This window comes from Hippopotamus amphibius, chromosome 11 (genome assembly GCF_030028045.1).
Source record: "Hippopotamus amphibius kiboko isolate mHipAmp2 chromosome 11, mHipAmp2.hap2, whole genome shotgun sequence".
NCBI classification, from domain to species: domain Eukaryota; kingdom Metazoa; phylum Chordata; class Mammalia; order Artiodactyla; family Hippopotamidae; genus Hippopotamus; species Hippopotamus amphibius.
In genome coordinates, this window is record NC_080196.1 from 10,099,016 (window position 1) to 10,121,774 (window position 22,759).

The 22,759-nt window shown below is 36.1% G+C and overlaps 1 protein-coding gene across 1 annotated transcript in view; it reads right to left on the reverse strand.

The window, feature by feature from the left end:
- RANBP9 (RAN binding protein 9) overlaps positions 1 to 22,759 on the reverse strand; it is an 86,049-nt gene that overhangs the window by 42,263 nt on the left and 21,027 nt on the right. The window lies entirely within an intron of this gene.

Sequence of the window (22,759 nt, forward strand, 5' to 3'; positions counted from 1 at the left end):
AAACCCACAAGATCAAATAAATGAGGAGGAAATAGGAAAAATGCCTGAAAAAGAATTTAGAGTAATGATAGTAAAAATGATACAAAATCTCGATAACAAATTAGAGAAAGTACAAGAAACAGTTCATAAGAACTCAGAAAAACAAACAGCAATGGATAACAAAATAACTGAAATTAAAAATACTCTAGATGCTATAACCAGCAGAATGACGGAGGCAGAAGAACGAATAAGTGAGTTGGAAGATAGAATGGAAGAAATAAACGCCACAGAGCAGGAAAAAGATAAAAAAATAAAAAGACTAGAAGACAGCCTCAGAGACCTCAGTGATAACCTTAAACGTACCAACATTCGAATTATAGGCATCCCAGAAGAAGAAGAAAACAAGAAAGGGTCTGTGAAAATATTTGAAGAGGTTCTAGTGGAAAACTTCCCCAACATGGGAAAGGAAATAATTCACCAAGTCCAAGAAGCACAGAGAGTCCCATACAGAATAAACCCAAGGAGAAATACACCAAGACACATATTAATCAAACTAACGACAATTCAACACAAAGAAAAAATATTAAAAGCAGCAAGAGAAAAGCAACAAACAACATATAAGGGAAAACCCATCAGGATAACAGCTGACCTTTCTATAGATCTCACATACTGGAAGAGACAGAAAATATGCTGTGGCATTATCTATAAAGGCCGTTTTGGGGAAGTCCTCATCGACACACATCTATTCAAACCTTGCTGCAGCAATAAGAAAGCAGCTGCTGAGAAGCCAGAGGAGCAGGGGCCAGAGCCTCTGCCCATCTCCACTCAGGAGTGGTGACTGAGGTTTATGTAGAAGGGGAACAAAAAATGATTTAAATTTTGGAAAACAAAGCAACAAAAAATGACCCTCCTATTTTTAACTTGGATACCTGCTATTCTGCCAAAAGACGATTTCTAGAATAGTTTTGAGTGGGTTATTTTTCCTCCAGTTCCACAAACTCTGAAGCCAGTGTCTAGCTTATGAAAAGAAAAAAAGTGTACATAATATTTAAGATGCTGAGTATTTCATAGGAAAGCTGAATGCTGCTGTAAAGTGCTCTTTAAGTCTTTTTTAAAAATCCCCTTCTAATGAATTAAATGAGGGGAATTTCAGGGGACAGAGATGGGATTTGTTGTATGATAAACGTATGTAGTTTTAGTCTTTCTATATTGAGAAGCAGTGGTTGGGGCATTTTTTAAGATGGCTGGCTACACTTGTTTTCCTTCACTATAATAAATTTGTCGTAACTCAGTAAACATGGACTTGCCCCTAGAGGTAGTTGTTAATAACTGAAATATTAAGGTCTTGCCAAGGTTCTGATGATTCAAACCTGTACTACTGAATATTAAGCAGGACAGACTAAGCTCTCTGGTGCGAATATCTTGAAGAAGTAATTTCTAAGTACACAGAGGTAATGTGACTGCGTCACCTTCTTCCATATTGATATTTGATAAAGTTTTTAATTTATATGAAACTTCTAAAGCAGAATCATAGTTCCTCTTGGGGAAATGTCAAATCTTTAGGATAAGCAGTTCTGTGTGAGTAGTACCAAAGCATTACCACTGGTAGAGAACACACTCTATTAAAAATGTTAAGTTATCTGAAAAATAAAATGTGCAAGTCTTCAGGATGGCACATAAAGAAACAAAGGTTAATGCTTCTTGGGGCACATTTCTGAGAGGGCTTGCAAGTGTGTAAATAATTTGTTTATGTTACATGACTGGTGACTTCACTGAAAATCTGCACAATTCAGTTTTAGCTCTGGATTACTTCGGTTGACCTTTGTGAAGGTTTTATCTGTGTAGAATGGTTGTTTGACTAGTTTTAACCTATTAGGGTTTTGGGTTTTTGGTTTGTTTGTTTTTTTGTTTTTTTTTCTTTTTCTTCATTCTATATTAAAGTAAAATTCAACTAAAAGAAAAGAGGTGTGTGTTAATGCTGAGTGGGTTGGTTTTGGTTTGGTTTCTTTTAGTCAGGCTTTCTGAACATTGAGGTGTTAGATGATACATCCTAAACATGGAGCTCTTCAATTCTAAAACCTTCATTAAAAGCCTTTTACTTGAACCCAAACCAAAGTTCTATCTATTGCCTCTTTTCTAAAAGTTCAGGAAAAATATATCACCAGTTCAGACTTACCATAATGAGGGAGGATCATTTGCCTACCTTGTAATAACATGACTCAGTGCTTATTTTTAAAACTGGATTTTAAAGATCGGATAGTATAAATAACAAGAAGGAGTGAGCCACTTTTTATGGGCACCTATAGTTTTATAGTTCTTAATCTAGACTTAAAATTTTATATTTCTTCCTTCGGAAAAAACTACAAGCCACCGTATGCACGGACTACACAGTGAGTTGGGTCAACTCTCCCACAGACTTTGGTGTATTACAAGAATCCCAGCCATTATCATCTTCCTCCTGAGTTATTTTGCAATGGTTTTTTGTTGTTGTACATTCTGGCTGCAGTGTTGGTGGTAGGATATACTATAATGTGGATCATCTCTACTTCTGTATTTATTTATTTATTACTAGACCTCAACCACAGTCTTCTTTCCCCTTCCACCTCTCTTTGCCTGTAGGATGTACTGTATGTAGTCATGCACTTTGTATTAATATATTAGAAATCTACAAATCTGTTTTGTACTTTTTATACTGTTGGATACTTATAATCAAAACTTTTACTAGGGTATTGAATAAATTTAGTCTTATTAGAAAATGAAAAAAAAAAAAAAAAAAAAAGACATAAGACAATCCAATTTATACAAATGGACAAAAAGATCTGAATAGACCTTCGCAAAACAGAATACTGCAAATAATCAAGAAACACACAAAACTGCTACACACTATTAGTCACTAGCGAAATGCAAATTAAAACCACACTGAAATACCACCACACACCCTGCAGAATGGTTAAAATTTAAGACTGACCACAGCAGTACTGCCAAGGATTTGGCACAATAAGAACCTTCATACACTGCTGGGGGTAATGCAACATAGTACAACCCCTTTGGAACAATGGCTGGCAGCTTCTCATAAGACTGAACGTGTACTTGCCCCAAGACCCAGCAATTCCACTCAAAAAAGAAAAGAAATGAAGGCAATGTGTACACCTAGAGACTTGTACAAATATGTTCATAAGAGCTTTCTTCACAATAGAGAAAAAAATGGAAACAGCCTGGGGTATCTGTCAACAAATGAATGGATGCACAAATTGTGGTATGTTCTACTCAGAAATAAAACGCAAAATGAATTACTGATATACACAACATGAATGATCTAAAAATGTTATCATGAATCAAAGAAATCTTACAGTAAGAGTACACACTATATGATTCCTTTTACAGACATACTTCATTTTATTGAGCTTCACAGATACTGTATTTTTACAAATTGAAGGTCTGTGGCAACCCTGCATCGAGCAAGCTCTATCAGCACCAATTTTCCAACAGCATTTGCTCACTTGTGTCTCTGTCACATTTTGGTAATTCTTGTAATATTTCAAACTTTTTCATTATTATTAGCATTTTTTAGTAATAAAGTATTTTTAAATTAAGGTATATACTTTTTTTTGACATAATACTATTGCACAATTAACAGGCTACAGTGTAATATAAACAAAAATGTATATGCACTGCGAAACCAAAAAATTCTTGTGACTCACTTTATTGTGATATTTGCTTTACTGTGGTGACCTGAAACTGAACCTGCAATTTCTCCAAGGTCTGCCTATATAAAAAGTTCTGGAATAGGCAAAAGGAAAATAACAGTCACCGCTGAGAGGGTGAAGACAAGGTCTAACTAGGAAAGAGTATGAGGAAACACTTCTAAGGATGATGGTATCGTTCTGTATTTTGATGGGAGCTTGCATTTCACAGATGTATGCATCTGCAAAACTCCAAATCAGATGGTACACTTCAGACTTCACTGCATGTAAATTTTATGATTAAAAAAAGAAAAATAAGCAAGCATCAAATTCTAGTTAATGATACACATTCTGTAGTAATTATGAGTTAAGTCTACTTACTATGAAACACATCAAAAAATAAGATGGATCACTGGGTGGACAGAGGAATGGGCCGATATGGGATAGAGCAATTACAGTCAGTTCTGCTATGTTATGACATTTGAGTTCCTTAAAATCAATGCACCATACAACATCATGCAATAAAATCCACAGAGCTCATGCGGAAACTGGGGTTAAGAGCAAACCATTCAAAAACTTTATCAGTAACATATTTAAAAAAAAGAATCCAATTAAAAAACACCAAAATTCAATAAAAATGATTTTACACATGTTGAATTGTCAAGAAATACATAAATACTACAATAAACATAGCACCTTACACTGAAAAAGACTACAGCTTGTGAGTTATTGTGAAGTGGTGGAAGGAGTTATTTGACGGGAAATTTGCAACACCAGATGTGGATGGGTGTGGCTCGCAACAAACAGTGAACCAAGATAGCCGGTAGATGTTTGAGGTGTTGCATGACATATAAAAACAATAATTCAGATTCAGTAGCAGTGAGGGAGTGGAAAGATATGATGGACAAGAAACTTACTGTGGTACTACATGCAGTAAGTCCCCTACATACGAACCTTCAAGCTGTGAACTTTCAAAGATGCGAACATGTGTTTGCATGTCTAATCGCATAAGTTAGTTCACGTGTCTGGTGTACATAGTCACATGTATGCATCCTCTACAAATGGTTATGCTTTTCGGTACTTTACAGTACAGTACTGTATAGAACACAGTAGTACAGTATCTTTATTTCAAGCCCAGGATGTCCGGAAGCAAGCGTAAAAGCATCGGTGATAGCTGGTACTGCTAAGAAGTGCCAAGCAATAATGATGGAAACAAAAGTGAAAATAATTGAGAGTGGAGCAAGGCAAAAAGATGGTAGACATCACTCACTCATAACATGAATCGTTCAACCATCGGCACAATTCTAAAGAACAAGGACAAGATCATGGAACATGTGACGTCTGCTGTGCTGATGAATGTGATGGAGGAGATGGAGAAACTTCTCAGTGTGTGGATACAGGATCAGCATCGAGTCCTGCTCAGCTAAATGCTGACTCAAGAGACAGCTAAAAGCCTTTATGAAGATCTGAAGAACAAACACGGTGAAGAATGAGAGGGCGCATCTTTTAATGCCAGCCATGGCTGGTTTCACTGGTTCAAGGCTAGAGCCAACCTTTACAATGTAAAAGTAAGTGGCAAGGCAGCAGGTGCAGATACGGTAGCTGCCCGGGAATTTCCTGAAACACTTAGAGAAATTACTGATGAAGGCGTGTATTTACCGAAGCAGGTTTTTAATGTGGATGAGATAGGACTGTACTGGAAGAGGATGCCAGGCCGAAGCTACATCAGTAAGGAGGAAAAGCTGATGCCAGGCTATGTATAAGGCAGCAAAGCATAGGCTGACTCTGTTGTTTGGTGGCAATGCTTCTGCTGATACGAAGCTGAAAGCCGAGCCCTTAAAAACATAGCCAAGGGCTCTCTTCCTGTTAGAACTCAATAATAAACAGAAAACCCAACTAAAAAAAGGGCAAAGGATCTGAAGAGACATTTCTCCAAAAAAGACATATGAATGATCAATAAACACATGAAAAGATGCTCAATATCATTAGTCATTAGGAAATGCAAATCAACACCACTATCGCTTTGCTCACATTAGGATGGCTAGAATCAAGATGACGTGCTGGCAAGGATGTGGTGACTTTTAGAACTTTCATAATTGGTGCTGTGTAACATAATGCACTCCCTATGGAAACCAGTCTGCCACTTCCTTGAAATGGTAATCATACTTTCCTTATGAACCAGTAATTCACTTTCTAGGTATCTATCCAGGAGAAATGAAAACACATCCACTCAAGAATGTTACACAAATGTTCCTAACAGCATTCTTCCTACTAACCAAAACAGTGTTTCTACCTACTGATGAATGGATAGACAAAATGTAATATCTGTAGGATGTAATATTACTTAACCTCAAAGAGAAACCTGAGTGATGATAAATGCTACAGCATGAAAGAATCTTGAAAACATTATACTAAGACAAACCAGAAACAAGAGGTCACATATTGCATGATTCCATTTATATAAAATGTTAAGTATAGGCAAATCCACAGAAACAAAATAGGTAAATGGTTGCCCAGGACTTGGGAAGAGTGGCTGCTAATACTGAATTTTCTGGCCAACCCAGTAGATATAATAGGATTTCTTTTTCAAAGGTGATAAAAACATTCTAAAGTTAGACAGTGGTAAGGGTTGCACAATTCTGTAAATATACTAAAAACTACCAAACTATACTTTTAAGGGGAAATTTTTAAGGGTATGTGAATCATGTCTCCATAAAACTCTCATTAAAACATAAACAAGAGGACTTCTGGCTTCAGCTCCGATATGTAAGGAGACTGAAATCTGTTACTCCCTCAGGACAAGAAAAAAGAGGTGATCAAATTGAACTGAGCTCACAGGACAAAATGCCTTCAGGAAAGTTGAAGAGACATGTGAATACAGAGAATCAGAGCTTACCAGGAGTAGGAGTCTCTAAAGACACTAACTGGTAGAAATACTTTAAAGGTAACTAATGAATTGCTGGAGGCTGAGTGTAAACTAGCTGGAGCTTTAAACCTCTTAGAGTCCTGGTCTTAGAGAAGCCTCCACAGACTCAAGAGTTTACCTTCAGGAGCTCCACCATGTTATCATTAAACAAACAAACCTCTTCCACTTTTGTGCTGGGGAGAGGAAAAGTAACCATTTTGAGATATGCCTAGAGCAACCTGTTCTCTTTAACAAAGACCTGCCTTCAAGGGAAACTACTTTTCAGAGCCTTTCTGACCTAGAGGTAGGGCAGTTAGACAACTCCAGTCCCAGCTAGCCTTTCCAACTGAAATAAGGAGAGAGAGAAAAAAAGGGTATAACTCTTGTAAAGATTACAGTCCAGGGCCTCTGGTCAACTACAACAACTGGTATTTAATTATAAGTTACAGAACACTTCTCTTCCCTGTACCCTTATCACCACATCAACAAGACACCAATATAAAAACAAATTACAACTGAGAGAGCTGAAAGACACAGATTCTATTTAAGGAGTTTCTAGGGACACCCAAAGCAGCAGTGAAAACAAAAACAAGGAAACTCGAGGTAAATGAAGCTTCTGACACCTACAAGTTAATACAAACAAATTACCAAACATTAAACACAGCCTAACTCCTAGCCAGATAATTATAAAACCTCACTCTAAAGACCTATTTACCTGAGTTTGTGCTACCCAATAAATCATGTGGTTTTCAACAACAAAAAAATTCACTACATGCTAAAAAGAAAAATTACATTCTGAAAAGACAAAGCAAGCATTACAACTAAATCAGATACAGCAGAAGTTTGCAGTTATCGAACTGAAAATTTAAGATAACTGTGATTAACATGCTATGGACTGGAAAAAAGAATCAAAACAAATGCTAGAAATAAAAAACACTAACACAAATGAAGAATGCTTTCAAAGGGTTCATCATTAAACTAAAAGCAACTGAGGAAACAGTCTGTGAGCTTGAAGATATGTCAAGAGAAGCTCCTCAAACTTAAATGGCAAGAGACAAAAGGAATGAAAAAAAACAGAAAAGAAGATACAAGAACTGTGGGACAACTATAAAAAAGGTGTAATGCATAACGAGGATACCACAAGGAGAAGTGAGAAACTTAAGTATTTTAACTAACACCAGTTGAGAATTTTTTCCAATCCAAAATTCCAGAAAGCCCAGAGAATACTAATAGGAAAAATACCCAAACATCAACACCCAATTTATCACATTCAAATTGCAGAAAGTCAAACAGAAAATATTAAAACAAGCTGAAGACCCAACAAAACAAAACAAAAAATAAAACACCTTACCTACATGAAAGGATAAGAATTACATCAGACTTCAGAAACCATGCAAGCAAGAAGAGACTCGAGTGAAACACTTGAGTGTTAAAAGAAAAAAAATCTACCTACCAAGAATGTGATATCCAGTGAAATTATCCTTCAAAAAAGTTACGGACAAACAGACTTCATAAGACAAAAACTGAGACTGTTTATTGCCAATAGATCTGTCTTGCAAGAAGTTCTTCATAACGAAGGAAAAGACATAGGTAAGAAACTCAGATTTACTTAACGAAAGGGAGCCAGAGAAGAAATAAATGAAGATAAAATATTTTTTATTTTGAATTGCTCTTGGATAACAGTTCAAAATAATAACAGCAGCAATGAACTGTGTAATTACACTTTATAGATAAGTGAAATGAGTGAGGGCAATATTACAAGGGATAGGAGGGAGGAATTGGTTATAATCTGTTATAAAGCACCTGCATTATCTGTAAAGTGGTAAAGTGTTACTTAAAAATGGACTTGTATTAGTGAAAATGTCTACTACTCTATCAATATAATTTTTAAATGAAGTGTAATTGGTATCTTCAGACAGAAGAGAAAATGCAAACATAAAAAAATGCTCAATTAAAACCAAAGGGGGAAAAGATTTTTAAAAAAGCTACAAGGAACAAATGTAATGAACAGAAAAGTTAAAATCAAGGTTGATATCACCCCAACTACAATAGTCACTTTCAATGTGAAAGGTTTAAATACACCAATTAAAAGAAAATGACAAGGTGAAAAAGAAAACAAGACCCACATATACGTTTTTTTTTAATGTTTTTAAAAAATATTTATTGGCTGCATTGGGTCTTTGTTGCTGTGCAAGGGCTTTCTCTAGTTGTGGTGAGTGGGAGCTGCTTTTCATTGTGGTGTGCAGACTTCTCATTGTGGTGGCTTCTCTTGTTGCAGAGCACAGGCTCTAGGCATGTGGGCTTCAGTAGTTGTAGCACAGGGGCTCAAGTGCTGTGGCACACGGGCTTGGTTGCTCCATGGCATGTGGGATCTTCCCAGCCCAGGGATCTAACCCGTGTCCCTTGCATTGGCAGGCGGATTCTTAACTGCATCACCAGGGAAGCCCTTCCATGTATATATGGTCTATAAGAAACCCAATTTAATTATAAAGACTAGATTAAAAAGAAGGGATGGAGAAAGATAAACCATGCTATTGCTAATCAAAAGAAAGCTGGACTAGCTATATTAGTTCCAAATGAAGCAGATTTCATAACAAGTAAAATTAACAAGTATAAAGAGGAGCATTATGCAAAGTGTCATTCTTGAAGAAGGCATAACAATTCTTTTTTCTTTTTAATTTAATTTTAATTATTTATTTATTATTTTTGGGGGGTACACCAAGTTCAATCATCTGTTTTTATACACATATCCCCGTATTCCCTCCCTCCCTTGACTCCCCCCCCCGAGTCCCCCCCCCATCCCCGTCCCAGTCCTCTAAGGCATCTGGCATAACAATTCTTAATGTTTACGTATCTAATAACAAAGTGTCAAAAGATATGAGGCAAAAACTGATAGAATTGCAAAAAAAAAAAAAAAAAGGTATATCCACTATTATACCTGGAGACATCTACACACCTGTATCAGTAACTGGCCGACACAGCAAGCATAAAACCAGTAAGGATACAGTCATAGTCAACAGCACCATCAGTCAACTGGATTTCACCGACATTTACGTTCAGTAACATCAGATTACACAGTCTTCTCAAATTCAAAAAAACATTCACCAAGAAAGGCCAGGTTCTGTGTTAAGACACACCTTAACACATTTTAAAAACTGAAATAATACAAAGTATACCCTCAGATCACAATGAAATTAAACTAGAAATCAATGAAAGCTGAAAAATCCCAAATATTTAGAGATTAAGTATCACACTTCTAAATAATAAATGGGCCACGGGAGATTCTCAAGAGAAATTTTAAAATATTTTGGACTAAATGAAAATGAAAACATATCTTACCAAAATCTGTGGGATGCAGCTTTAAAAAAGGTGCTTAGGGGAAAATTTATAGCACTGAACATTACAATAATCTAAATCAATAATTTAAGCATCTACCTTTAGGAAGCTAGGAAGAAAAGAAATAAAAATCAGAGCAAAAACTCTATGAAATTGAAAACAGGAAAACCGAGAAAAATCAACAAAACTGAAAGCTGGTTCTTTACACTGCTAGTCGTCAGGGAAATGCAAATCAAAACCACAATGAGATATCGCCTCGCACCTGTTAGAATGGCTATCATCAAAAAGACCACAAACAACAAATGCTGGCAAAGATGTGGAGATGAGGGAACCCATGTACACTGTTCATGGGAATGTAAACTGGTGCAGCCAATTAAAAAACAGTTCTAAAAACAGAACTACCATATGATCCAGCAATTCCACTCCTGAAGAAAATGAAAACACTAATTTGAAAAGATACATGCACCCCAATGTTCACCGTAGCATTATTTCCAATAGCCAAGATATGGAAGCAACTTAAGTGTCCCATAAACAGATAAATGGATAAAGAAGATATCACACACACATACACACACACACACACACACACACAATGGAGTGCTATGCAGCCATAAAAAAGAATTTTGCTATTTGCAACAACATGGATGGACCTGGAGGGTATTAAGCTTAGTGAAATAAGTCAACAGAGAAAGACAAATACTGTATGTTATCACTTATATGTAGAATCTAAAAAACAAAATGAATGTAACAAAACAGAAACAGACTCACAGATATAGAGAACTAGTGGTTACCGTGGAGGAGAGGGATGGGAGAGGGGCAAGACAGAAGTAGAGGAATAAGAGGTATAAACTACTATGTATAAAATAAATAAGCTATGTGGATATATTATACAGAACAGGAAATAGAGCCAATATTTTATAATAACTTTACATGAAGTATAATCTGTAAAAACAGTTAATCACTATGTTGTACCTGAAGCTAATATAATATTGTAAAGCAACTATACTTCAGTGAATCTATAAAAAGAGGACTGGAATAATCCCCCCCAAAAGAAACCTAAAAGCTGGTTCTCTGAAAAGCTTGATAAAATTGATAAACCACTAGCCAAGCTAACCAAGAAAAAAAAAGACACAAATTATTAATATCAGAACTGAAAGAAATCAGAAATTATTGTAATAATATCACCAGTGATCTCATGGACATTAAAAGGAAAATAAAGGAATTTTAAAATTTAATAATATAGATAATGATACAGATAAAATAGACCAATTTCATAATTAATAATTTTGATTAAATGGACCAATTCCTTGAAAGACATAATCTACCAAGACTAACAACTGGAGAAACAGATAATCTGAATATGCCTCTGTATAACAAAGAAATCAAACCAATAATTAACAACCTTCCAAAAAGGAAACCACTATGCTCAGACAGCTTAATTGGTGAATCCTACAAAAGATTTAAGGAACAAATGATACAACTGTCTACAATCCCTTTCAGAAAATACAAGCAGGGGGAGCATTTCGTAAGTCATTTTTTGAGGCCAGCCTTACCCTAACATGAAAACCAGATAAACAGATTACAAGAAAGGAAAAGCACAGACCTATTTCTCAGGAACACAGATGTAAAAAAATCCACAACAAAACATTAGCACATCAAATCCAACAATGTATAAAAAGATTTAAATACTACGACCAAGTGTAATATATTCCAGGTATGCAAAGCTGGTTCAGCTTTTGAAAATCAATTAATATAATCCACTCCATTAAAAATTTAGAAGAAAAAACATATGATCATAATAGAAAAGCACTCATTCATGATTTAAACTCTCAGTAAACCAGGAATATATGGAAACTACACAAAAACCTGTCTGCAAATTCTTACTACAGCTATCCTTATAACTGACATAACCTGGAAACAACCCAAAGTCCTTCAACTGGTGAAGAGATGATGAAATGTGCTACCTCCTGACAATGGACAACTACTCAGTAATTAAAAGTACTGAACTATTGGTTCAAGCATCTACATGGCTTAATGTTGAATGTATTATGTGGTCACTATAAATGCTATTATAAAAACAGTATTTAATAAAATGTAAAGATATGAAAGAATAACGTGGGGAAAGCATGTTATAAACAGCTTGTGCTGTGTGCAAAGTAACAACGCTTTCCAAAAGGGTAACTATGGAGGGGAAACGTGGCCCTTTCAAGTGAAATAATTCAATGTCAAAAAGACTGGTGAGCAAGACATTTCTGTCCTATACGACTGGAGTTAGCTTTTAATTTACAAAGTAATTTATTTAATCAGTACCTTATTTGAAACTCAAAAGCAATTTTATGAATAGAATTTCTTAACACAAGTGTTTATCAATTTCAGAAATAAAGAAAATTTCAAATTATATGAACTTGAATAACTTCGCTGCTCAGTAAGCATGCATCTAATGGGCATAACAGTCACCTATCAAATTTCTTGCCTGATGTTTAATTTTTAAATTTCAAATTCTGAATAGTATCTTCATGCTATTCAAGGTACAAGAGGGATCTTTCTGTCTTGCAGGATTTTAAAATCACTTAATACCTTCTGAAATAAAATGTTTTATTTCTGCCAAATGGCATCATGACTATAATGAAATAAGATTCAAGAACGCCAAAAGATAAGTACTGCTGCAAGACACACCATTGTACGTACATCTATCAATTTCTACATAGAAACTCAGGACACTTCTCTGCAACTCACAAGCTACCAATCTTAAACATTTAAAAAAGATATTAACATACACCTATTTCTTCTTTACAAAGAAGAAGAAAAACATATCTACTCTCAACCATTAAAAGTGAACTGCAGACGTATATCCAACTGGTGATTCATCTAGTAGCACTATAAAATCAAATCAAAACCATTTCATCAAAAGTTGCAGATGCTCCTATGAAAATACATTCACCAGGTTTTTAAAAGATGTATATTTCAGGGTTAAAAGGGGGAAAAAAGCAATCACTAACCAAAAGTTTAAAAAGTATGAAAAAACAAACAAAAAAAGAAAGCAATTGTCTAGAAAGCTAAGATTATGAATATATCAGAAATTATACGACAGGTAACCAGATAAAACTTCACTTGGCCACTGTACTAGTCATGTTTTTTATTTTCTGTAATTTACATGAAGTTTTGACATCTTAAAGAGCTTGTTGGTCAGAGAGAGACTGCCCCTTCCAAGGCTGGCCAGGAACACGCCTCTCCTATACAAACCAATCGATTCTGAGTCTGTAGCCCCCACCATCTCCTTATTTCACTCTCACACACAAGCCAATTTTTCCTGCCCTAAATCACCTCAGGTCAAGTCCCAGACAACTGGAGACCAACCCTATAGCCCAAAGCCCGCCAATATTATTCAAGCCAGCCCATCCTAAACTGTTCACCCCTGCTCCACACTGCCTTCCCCTCACATCTTCCACCACCTGACTGAAACCTGGTGCTTCCCTGTGACCGTGCATGGCATGTATAACCCCCTCTCTGGGTCCTGCGAGTATAACAAACTTCCTGTCAAGCCTCCGTTGGCCCCAACAACTTTACCACACCATTTCCAACAGGCGCATTCTTAGATATGCACTATTAATACACAAAAGAAACTCAAGAATATGCACATCTAAAATACTACAAATTAAGTAGTAATCCCTGATATCTGAGCCAACAGAATCGAGGTAAAAAATTTACAACTGAAATTAGATAAATTCTTTTTCTCGATATTACTATTCAAACCTAGAGGATTTTGATTTCTTGTCTGTGGTTAAAAAAAAAAAAAACTATTCTATTTCTACATTGACAGTAAAGTGGCTACTTCTCTCTATATAAACCACACTATCCCTCCCCCATTTCTCCCAAAGCAGAAGGATTATGGAAAACAAGAATTAACAGGCTCTACCTCTTGCCTTTGGAAAGTCCACAATAATATACATCAACCCCTTAGTTGTGTATTTCTTGCATTACCTCTCAAAGAGCAATATAAATACCTTAAATTAAGGACTGGCTATGTTTACTAAGGTGGACTTCAAGTACCTATTCATTTATCTTGTCTTTTAAGTAATAATTAAGACAATAAAACTCTAAGATCAACAAGAGCAGAATACTAGTTTGAGAGTTCCTCTAATAACTCTTATCAAAGAATCTGATCTGTAGTTAATTACAACAGCAACAATTTAAAATAGCCTGTTATAGTGTCAAATGTAGGACAATGAAAGTCATTTATCACATTATAGGCATAAAACACATCCTACTTTCACCTCATGGGCATTAAATTATCTGGCTCCAACAAAGTGAAGTTTTTGGTTAATAAAATTAATTCTTTATATTACAACCCATATTTAAAATCCTCTTATTTCCCATCATCTCCCTAAAAAATTGATGAAGAATGAAAAGCAGTAATTCCCAATCATGCAAAGAAGTCAGTAAGAAACTGCCTCACTTTGCAATTTTATAAACTTCACAGGTACTAATCCATCATACCAAGTGAGGGGTGCCTATAATATAACTCTGGAGATTGGGGTGTATTTTACTATTTGGTTTTAAACAATAATGTTTCTCTCCATAAGTGCTCTAACTTAACTTTTTCATAGGAAGTCTCCACTTTTTAATATAAATAAGTAGGAAAATGGTGTTTTTATTAGTATTATATGAGAATTAGGAACGAAAGAAAATTAAATCAGAAATGAAGAAAAACCAAATGGAACACAAGAGTGAATAGATCCCACAGAAAAAGATGGAACACAGCAGAAGAAACTTTTAAAGTAACAAGTGAAAAAGGAAAAAGTTTTGTGAGCAAATGATACAGAAGTTAGGCCAAGGAGATCCAACATACACTTGAAATTGGGAGTCCCCCAAGACGAAACCTGTGTAACTGAAAAGAGCAAATACTGAGAATTATCACAGAAAAAACATTTCTGAAATAAGAAGACTTGAACCTATTATTTAAGGTCATATATAGAGGTTAAAACCGAGACATATGCCATAATGGTTCCCTAAAGAAAAATCTTTTGGGCATCCAAACAAAAGACAAGTCTTTTGCAAGGGGGAAAAAAAGGCATATTGTTTCCACGAGCTCTTATTGAGCTCTCTAGTAAAGAATGAGTTTCAGACAACCAAAGAACTCTAAGAGAAGTTTTGGAATAAGATCTGGTAGTATTAAATATACTGAATTCAGAACACTAAATGATGAGGTAACAGAGTTGCGTATGCAAATGTTTCATATACATATATAAATAATTAACAAAATGGAGAAGGGGAGAATTTATGAAAAAAAGTAATGTTCTATTGATACACTAGACTACCTAGATGAATCTCAAGTGCATCCTAAATGGGAAAAAAACCATATTCTAAAGGTTACATTTATATGACATTTCCATTTATATGACAAAATACACTCTGGTTGCAAAAGGAAAAACTACAGGAATAGAAAAGAGATCAACAGTTGCCAGGAGTCAGGGGTGTGGTGGAGGATTTGATTACAAAGAAGTACCAAGAAGGAATTTTGGGAGGTGAACTGTTCTAGGTCTTGATTATGGTGGTTGTTACATGGTTCTATGCATTTGTCAGAACTCACAGACCTATACCACCCTCCTCAAAAAAGTGAATTTTACTGGATGTGAATGAATAACAAATTTCTAAATGCAAAAAAAAAAAAAAATCTAGGGAAGACGGAAGGGAAGGTCAAGAAGTTAGTAGCTAATTCCATCACTGCTCACAATAGAGAATATCTTTAAAGAGGAGACTACAGGTATTAGTATAATTTTCTAAATGTAAAAATATACTACCCCCTAAAAAAAACCAAATAGACCACATCATTAAAAAAAAAAACAAAAAACAAAATTCAAAAGCGATAAAAATGTTTAAAGCTTCCTTTCACTCCCATCTCCAGCTAACCACTTCCCCTACCTAGAAGCAACTAGTGTCACCAGCTACTTGTGAGATCTGTTCACAGTTTTCTATGGCTTATCTGCTTATATTTTCAAAAGGAAATAACAAAGAAAAAACAAGAACTAGTGAAAAATGGTTACCTATGGGGGAAGACCAGGATGAAGTGGGCCTTCGGTGAAGTGCCTTCTTGTACAGTTTTAATTTGGGAACAATGTAAATTTCCAAAAGTTTTACTTAATTAAAACAAAAATCAAAAAGAGAAAAGCAATCCCTATAAACGGAAGGTAAATTTAAATAACTGAAACTAATAATACGTCAAGTTGGTGTGATGCTTTAAAAAAACTCAAATGGTATTCAATATTTTTTAGTAATAATATTGGTATGTTAATTTAGAAATGTATAGTTATATTCTAGGACAAGGCAAATAAAAAACTATGTCAACAGCATTAGAAACAAAGATGGTCAGAGTAAGAAGAAAAGAGATGCAAGTGTAAAATTAGAGAATTTAAATAAAACTGCTTTGGAAACTATGACTGAAATGCATTAAAAAAATGTGTTCATGGATGGACAGATCTGTGATAAAGCAAATAGAGCAAAATTCTAACTCTAAAATCAAGGTGGTATATGGGCATTCACTGTATTAACTCTTCCTTATGTTTGAAAACGTTGGGGAGGAAAACTGCTGAGGTTCTGCACTGTCTAAATCACAGAGCAGACAGCACTGGGATGAAGCACAACTCCTCACCAGCCTGTGTTTCTATCCCAAAACAGTTACTACTCTGTAATAATCTCAGCCACTCCTCCTGAAAAACCTACCCAACTGCCATCATCCACAGAAAACCAAAAGGTCTGGGACTAACAGACCATATCTCCTTATTTTGGAACATTTACTTTCATATAAGTGATTCCAGCAGTAGGCAAACATCAAGCACTCAATACATCTGAGATAAACATAGACTGGTTACAAACTGTTTTTCTGGTTCTGCAAAACTGAAATATGATTTCAGATAATATATTCATTATGACAAAGCTATATAACCGTAATGTTATATTGAAAGATTACAGGTATCTTCAAGACATTATTAAAATGGGATTTTCTCTCTGAATTTTCAATTACACTCACATTAAGTATTGGTAGTGGTACACATGAGAATAATATATTTTTAAAATCTCTTTCACGTGATTCACATACATCTTAAACATATTTTTCTTTCTTAGGCTAATGTTAAAATTTGTTTGACTAGAGGGGAAAAAAAGGCAGGGAGAATATACCCCAAAATGTCAACTGTAGTTTAGTATGGGTGGTAGGACTGCAGATGCTTTAAAAATAGTTATGCTATTTTTCTATTTCACAAGACTTATTTGATTTCCCCTTTTGCATTAAGAATACATTACCTTACAATGGAGAAAAGGTTCTCAAAAATATCTACACGCATTTGCTGGGTATAAAATAACTGACGGAGTAAGTGGTAAAGGTAATTCGAGATTTCAACTACACTGAAGTAAGCAACTCAAGAATAATGTAAGAAATACCAGGACTTCCCTGGTGGTCCAGTGGTTTAGACTTCGCCTTCCAATGTAGGGGGTATGGGTTTGATTCCTGGTCGTGGAGCTAAGATCCCACGTGCCTCCCAGCCAAAAAACCGAAACACAAAAAACAGAAACAGTGTAGTAACAAACTCAATAAAGACTTTAAAAATGGTCCACATCAAAAAAAAAATCTTTTCAAAAAAAAAAAAATTAATGTAATGGTTGGATTTCCCTGGTGGTACAGTGGCTGAGAATCCGCATCGCAATGCAGGGTACATGGGTTCGATCCCTGGTCCGGGAAGATTCCACATGCCACGGAGCAACTAAGCCCATGCACCAAAACTACTGAGCCTGAACGCCACAACTCCAGAAGCCCATGCGCTCTAGGGCCCGTGTGCCGCAACCACTGGGCCCACACGTTGCAACTACTGAAGCCTGCGTGCCTAGAGCCCGTGCTCCGCAACAAGAGAAGCCACCGCACTGAGAAGCCCACACACCGCAATGAAGACGAGTCCCCACTAGCCGCAACTAGAGAAAGCCTGCGCAAGCAACGAAGACCCAACACAACCAAAATAACAATAATAATAAAATTTAAAAAAAAAAGAAATGTGATGGTTATATATTTTTAGGGTACTTTTCCCACGTTCACTGGGTACTCTGTTAAGTAACATTTTCCACACCATCAAAAATGCAGCTCCCAACCATCTTTGGTGGTTTCAAAACGTGGGTAAAGAAGTATCCCAAATCCAAGACTCACTTTGTTCATTCCATAAACACCAATACCTGTACTCGGTACAAGGCACAGAGCTGGGGGTATGCCGAGGAAAAGCTGTTATCCCCACCCACCACCACCCAGGCACCTGTTTTGTGCCTGGCATTGTTCTATGCGCTAAGGATACAGTAGTGAACAAAATCGACCCAAAATCCCTTCTGCTTCTCTTCACGTAAGCTATCTTTCACTGGTACATCCCACCTGGCATCTCTAGAAACCCTACCTCAGAAATTCCACCACCTCTTCTTAAACCTCACTAGAAACGGCAACATACAAATTTCTCCATTTTGTCTGCTTTTACCAGTGCTTTACTGATTTCATTTCTTCCTTACCCAGCCTGAACTAAAACTGTCCATTTAAACATTCCCTCACCAGTAACCTCAACTACTACAACTGTTCTTCTAACTTACCTAACCTGTAATTTCCCATCCTGCATCAATCATACAATTCAACTTTCCTCCCCAACCAGCTGAGTACATAGAGAAAAATAATGTTACATCTGTAAACTGCTGTCCAACAAATTCATGGTTTTAAATCTGACACTTCCTCAATACTTTTACTTCTCTGATCAATGAATATTTACTAAGTAACTATGTGTGGGACAACACAGATTAAGCTACGAAAAAGACAAAAGTCTGTGCTCTCATGGAGCTGACACTCTCACAAGGAAGACAGATCTTACATAAATAATTATGAATATGACAAAATGCTATAAAAGGGGAGTAAAAGTGCTACATATGAAAGCAGATAACAGAGGAGTCTAACCTAGCTTGGAGGTGGAAAGGTTGTCAAGACAGGCTTCCCAAAGTAGAGATGTTTCTGTTCTAATCAATTCCGTATTCCCACCCACATTCCTAACTTATATTTAACCCCTCAACCCCACTCCCTCAGCAAAGGAACTTGCCTCCTCAACTTGCCTTGGATTCCCTAGTGATTCCCTCCCCTCAGTTTACACATATGACCAAGTTTCTCCCACCCACATGGAAGTTGGACTCATCGTTCTAGAGAGTAATTTGGCCACTGCCTCATGCAACTTAAAAGTGTGCATACTCTTTCTTTTGATCCAATAATTCTAATTCAAGAAATCTTTCCTAAAGAAACATAGACATCATGCATAAAAATTATTTATAATTTGAAAAGAGAAACAACTTAAATAACAATAGGAGAATAGCTATGGATGTGCCTTAATACACGTACATCCAACTATGTTGCAGCAAAAAAAATTAGACAAAAAGAAAAAAGATGGTCAGAGCTTTTAATCTTATAGTAAAACTCTTATACCTGTAACCAGGTTAAAAAATACATAGTGATAAATGTCTTGGCGAATGAATAATAAAAACAGGATGTAAAAATGTGTAAGAAGAGTACAGCTGTGTGATAAAAAGTGTACATATGAAAACTGGAAGGAAATAAGCTGAATTATTCACAGAATTTATACAAGATATAATTTTCTTCCTCTTTATTTTTCTGAACTGATGGAGAGATACTGTTTCCCACAAGAGCAGCACAGCTAGGCAGTCCTCTGGCTCCATTAACCCCATCCCTTACCTCTAACTCTCTGACATACTGTACTCCCACCCCAACTTTAAGGAAATTGCTAGAAGAGGATTAACAACCTCCTAAGTGACAAACCAGTGGACACTTCAGTTGTCCTTTTAATTGACTACCTTGGATTCTAACACCCAGTACTCTCTAGAATCTTCCTTCTAACTCTGACCATTCCTTCTCAAAGTCCTTAGCTAGATTCTCCCCTCCTATACTTCCTATAAATATGGTGTTTCAGATGTCCCTTCTTGGCCCTCCTCTTTTTTTTTTTCATTCATATAACTAGTTGTAACCTGGTTGCAATAAACCATCAAGTTCACAGGGGAGCCAGCAGGAGAAGCCAAATTCTGGAAGGATCAGGCAGAGAGAAAATGATAGATGTTTCATCTTTGTTTACAAAGATATACTTTATCAACTTGTGGTAGGTCACAGCATAAGAGGAAAGATTTCCCTGAAAAACAAAGATTAAAAGCCAGTATATTTCAGAAAAAGTGATAAAATAATAAACCATATTCATCAGTTCATTTAGTCTCATGTAATTAATTCCTGAAGATCTGAAAAAAGTCATCAGAGTTCTATAATTTCTTACCCAGTTCACTGGTATGATCTAAAAATTATCAGAAACATATTTGTCAGAAAGTCCTTTTTATGAATCTTCTTTAAGATCATTTTATAAAAGCATCAGAGTAAAATAATGATTGTCTACAAACAAACTTACAATGGCATGGTTAAAGATCTGATTACAACGCAACTGGCAAGAAACTTGGGACACTTCTGTGACATACAACCTTTTAAGATAACTAGACTTATGACTCACCACATTATACCAGGACACATCAGATTTTTAGGAATTCCATATAAACTTTGGAATATCTATATTAATGGCATTTATCCATACACTATAACCTATGGTTCACTTCCAATCACTTGAAGATGCTTCTCAAGTAATTTAATATACCAGATAAGCCTAATTAGTTTAATATTCCTCTCTGAGATGTCTCAGGGTTCCTTCAAAGCATTCTAGAGTTAGCTGGAGGTCAAAAGAACTTTAGTTAGGCCCTCTTCTTTTTTTATATCACATACCTGGGTGATCGTATCAATCCTCATGGCTTCAACAACTTACATTCTGATGACTCCACAATCCACCTCCAGCTTTGCTTTTCTCTCTCCAAAATCTCATCTATTTTCACTCAAAGCCCTACTATTAATTCATCATCTGGATGTCTCACAGCAGTTCAAACACTGTTCCCATTATCTGCAATTTCAAAGCTCCACTTCTCTCCAGTATTTTTTGTTATGTTCAGTCATAGTACCATCTATCTAATCGACTGTCCCAGCCAGAATGGTGGAAGTCACCCTTCTTTCTTTCCCTTTCAACATCTACCCTTACCATTCCCACCTCCTAATCAAGTTTTTTCTTTTTCTACTTTCCTCACTAACTCCACTACACAGATTAAGCCAATTCAAAATCATAATGCCCCAACTGTTACTCTTGTGTCTCTCAGACCCCTCTTTTCTGTATCAGGGTAACCTCTCCAAAATGCAAATCCAATTGTTCTCATTCCCTTTAAAGCCAGCACCTAAAAAAGACAGGTTATCCATTAGAAGTCCCTTCATGGTCATCTCCAAACACATTCCTGCCACAAACCTTTGTGTTACTCTTTCTCCATCAGCAACAGCAGCATCAAGGATGTGTACCAGGCACTTTAACAGGTGGGCTTTAAACTATTTAATCTAATCCTATGGGGTTGGCACTATTGTTTCCATCTTACAGAAAAGGAAACAAAGAGTTTGTTGAAAAGTACAAGGCCATAGAACTGGTAAGTGACAGAGACAATATTCAAATCCCAATCTTTCTAATCCCAAAATGCTTCACTGTATTTCTTAGCAAAAGTAACTAAATTGGCTTCCAAAACATCTATCAGCTCAATGAGTATCTCTGGAGGAGTTTCTAGGAAATCAGACTAAGGAAGGTAACTGAGTGGCTGAAAGACAGGGAAGTGGGAGACTGATGTTTAACTTTCTTTCTCTTCTGTAACTGTATGTAAGCTTTCTAGAGGATTCCTTGATTGCCACCCCACCTTTCAACAGAGCTGGTCACTTCCTCCACCATACTTCTTCTCAACTTTGTTCATATACTATAAAATATATATAGTAATAGTTATATTTATTTATTTATTGACATGTTCATTCCTATTCTTACCTACAAACTTCTGGAAGGCAGGGACCCTGTCTTGGCCAATCCTTCCTTGTAAACCCTAGGTTCCTAGCACAGTATCTGGTACATAATAGGTACCCGACAAGTTACACTACCTTTTCCTCCTCTATTTTTTTTAACCTCTCTCACAATTCATCCCCAGGCAACAGCCTCATAGCCTAACTCCTATCTCTAGCCATCTTTCACACTGTATCACACACTGCACCCCTTCCCCACCCAGTACTGTTTTTCTAAAACAGATATCGTATCACTGCCCTACTCAAAAAGACTTAAGGCTCCCTCCTATCTACAGAATATTCGCCCTTGGAACCATCATCAAGGCTCTCTAATATGTGATTCCAATTCCACTCTTACTTCTGTAAACTCTTCACTATAAGCCCTCAAGTTTCCGACAATACTGAGTCATATACCTCAGCCAAAGATACCATACAGTTCCATTCCTCCCAAGAGACTAGTCCAGCCATTTATCAGTCTGGAATATTTCTCCCCAACAAAGTGTCTCAAATTCTTTCTCATTTTCTAAGGGCTATCAAATACTACTTCCTTTATAAATCTGTTTCCTTGAGATAGAATTAATCATCATCTCCTCATTTCTCCCATATAGTCTCTCACTCTTTAAGCACTTAGTATACTGCATCTCCATTTAGAGTTACCTGCATATGTCTGCTCCCTGCTCTGCCCCACTGTACCCTCTAAATACTGAATTTAATGTTCCTTGAGGACAAGAACCTACATTCATTCAATGCATTTATTGAGTTTTTACTAAATGTTAGGTCCTCTACTAGAAAATACAGATAAGACAGAGATAAATAATTTCTTATTTATACTCACTCAGCTGCTGACAATGCCAGATACACCAAACCTGTTCAATATATATTCATTAAGTT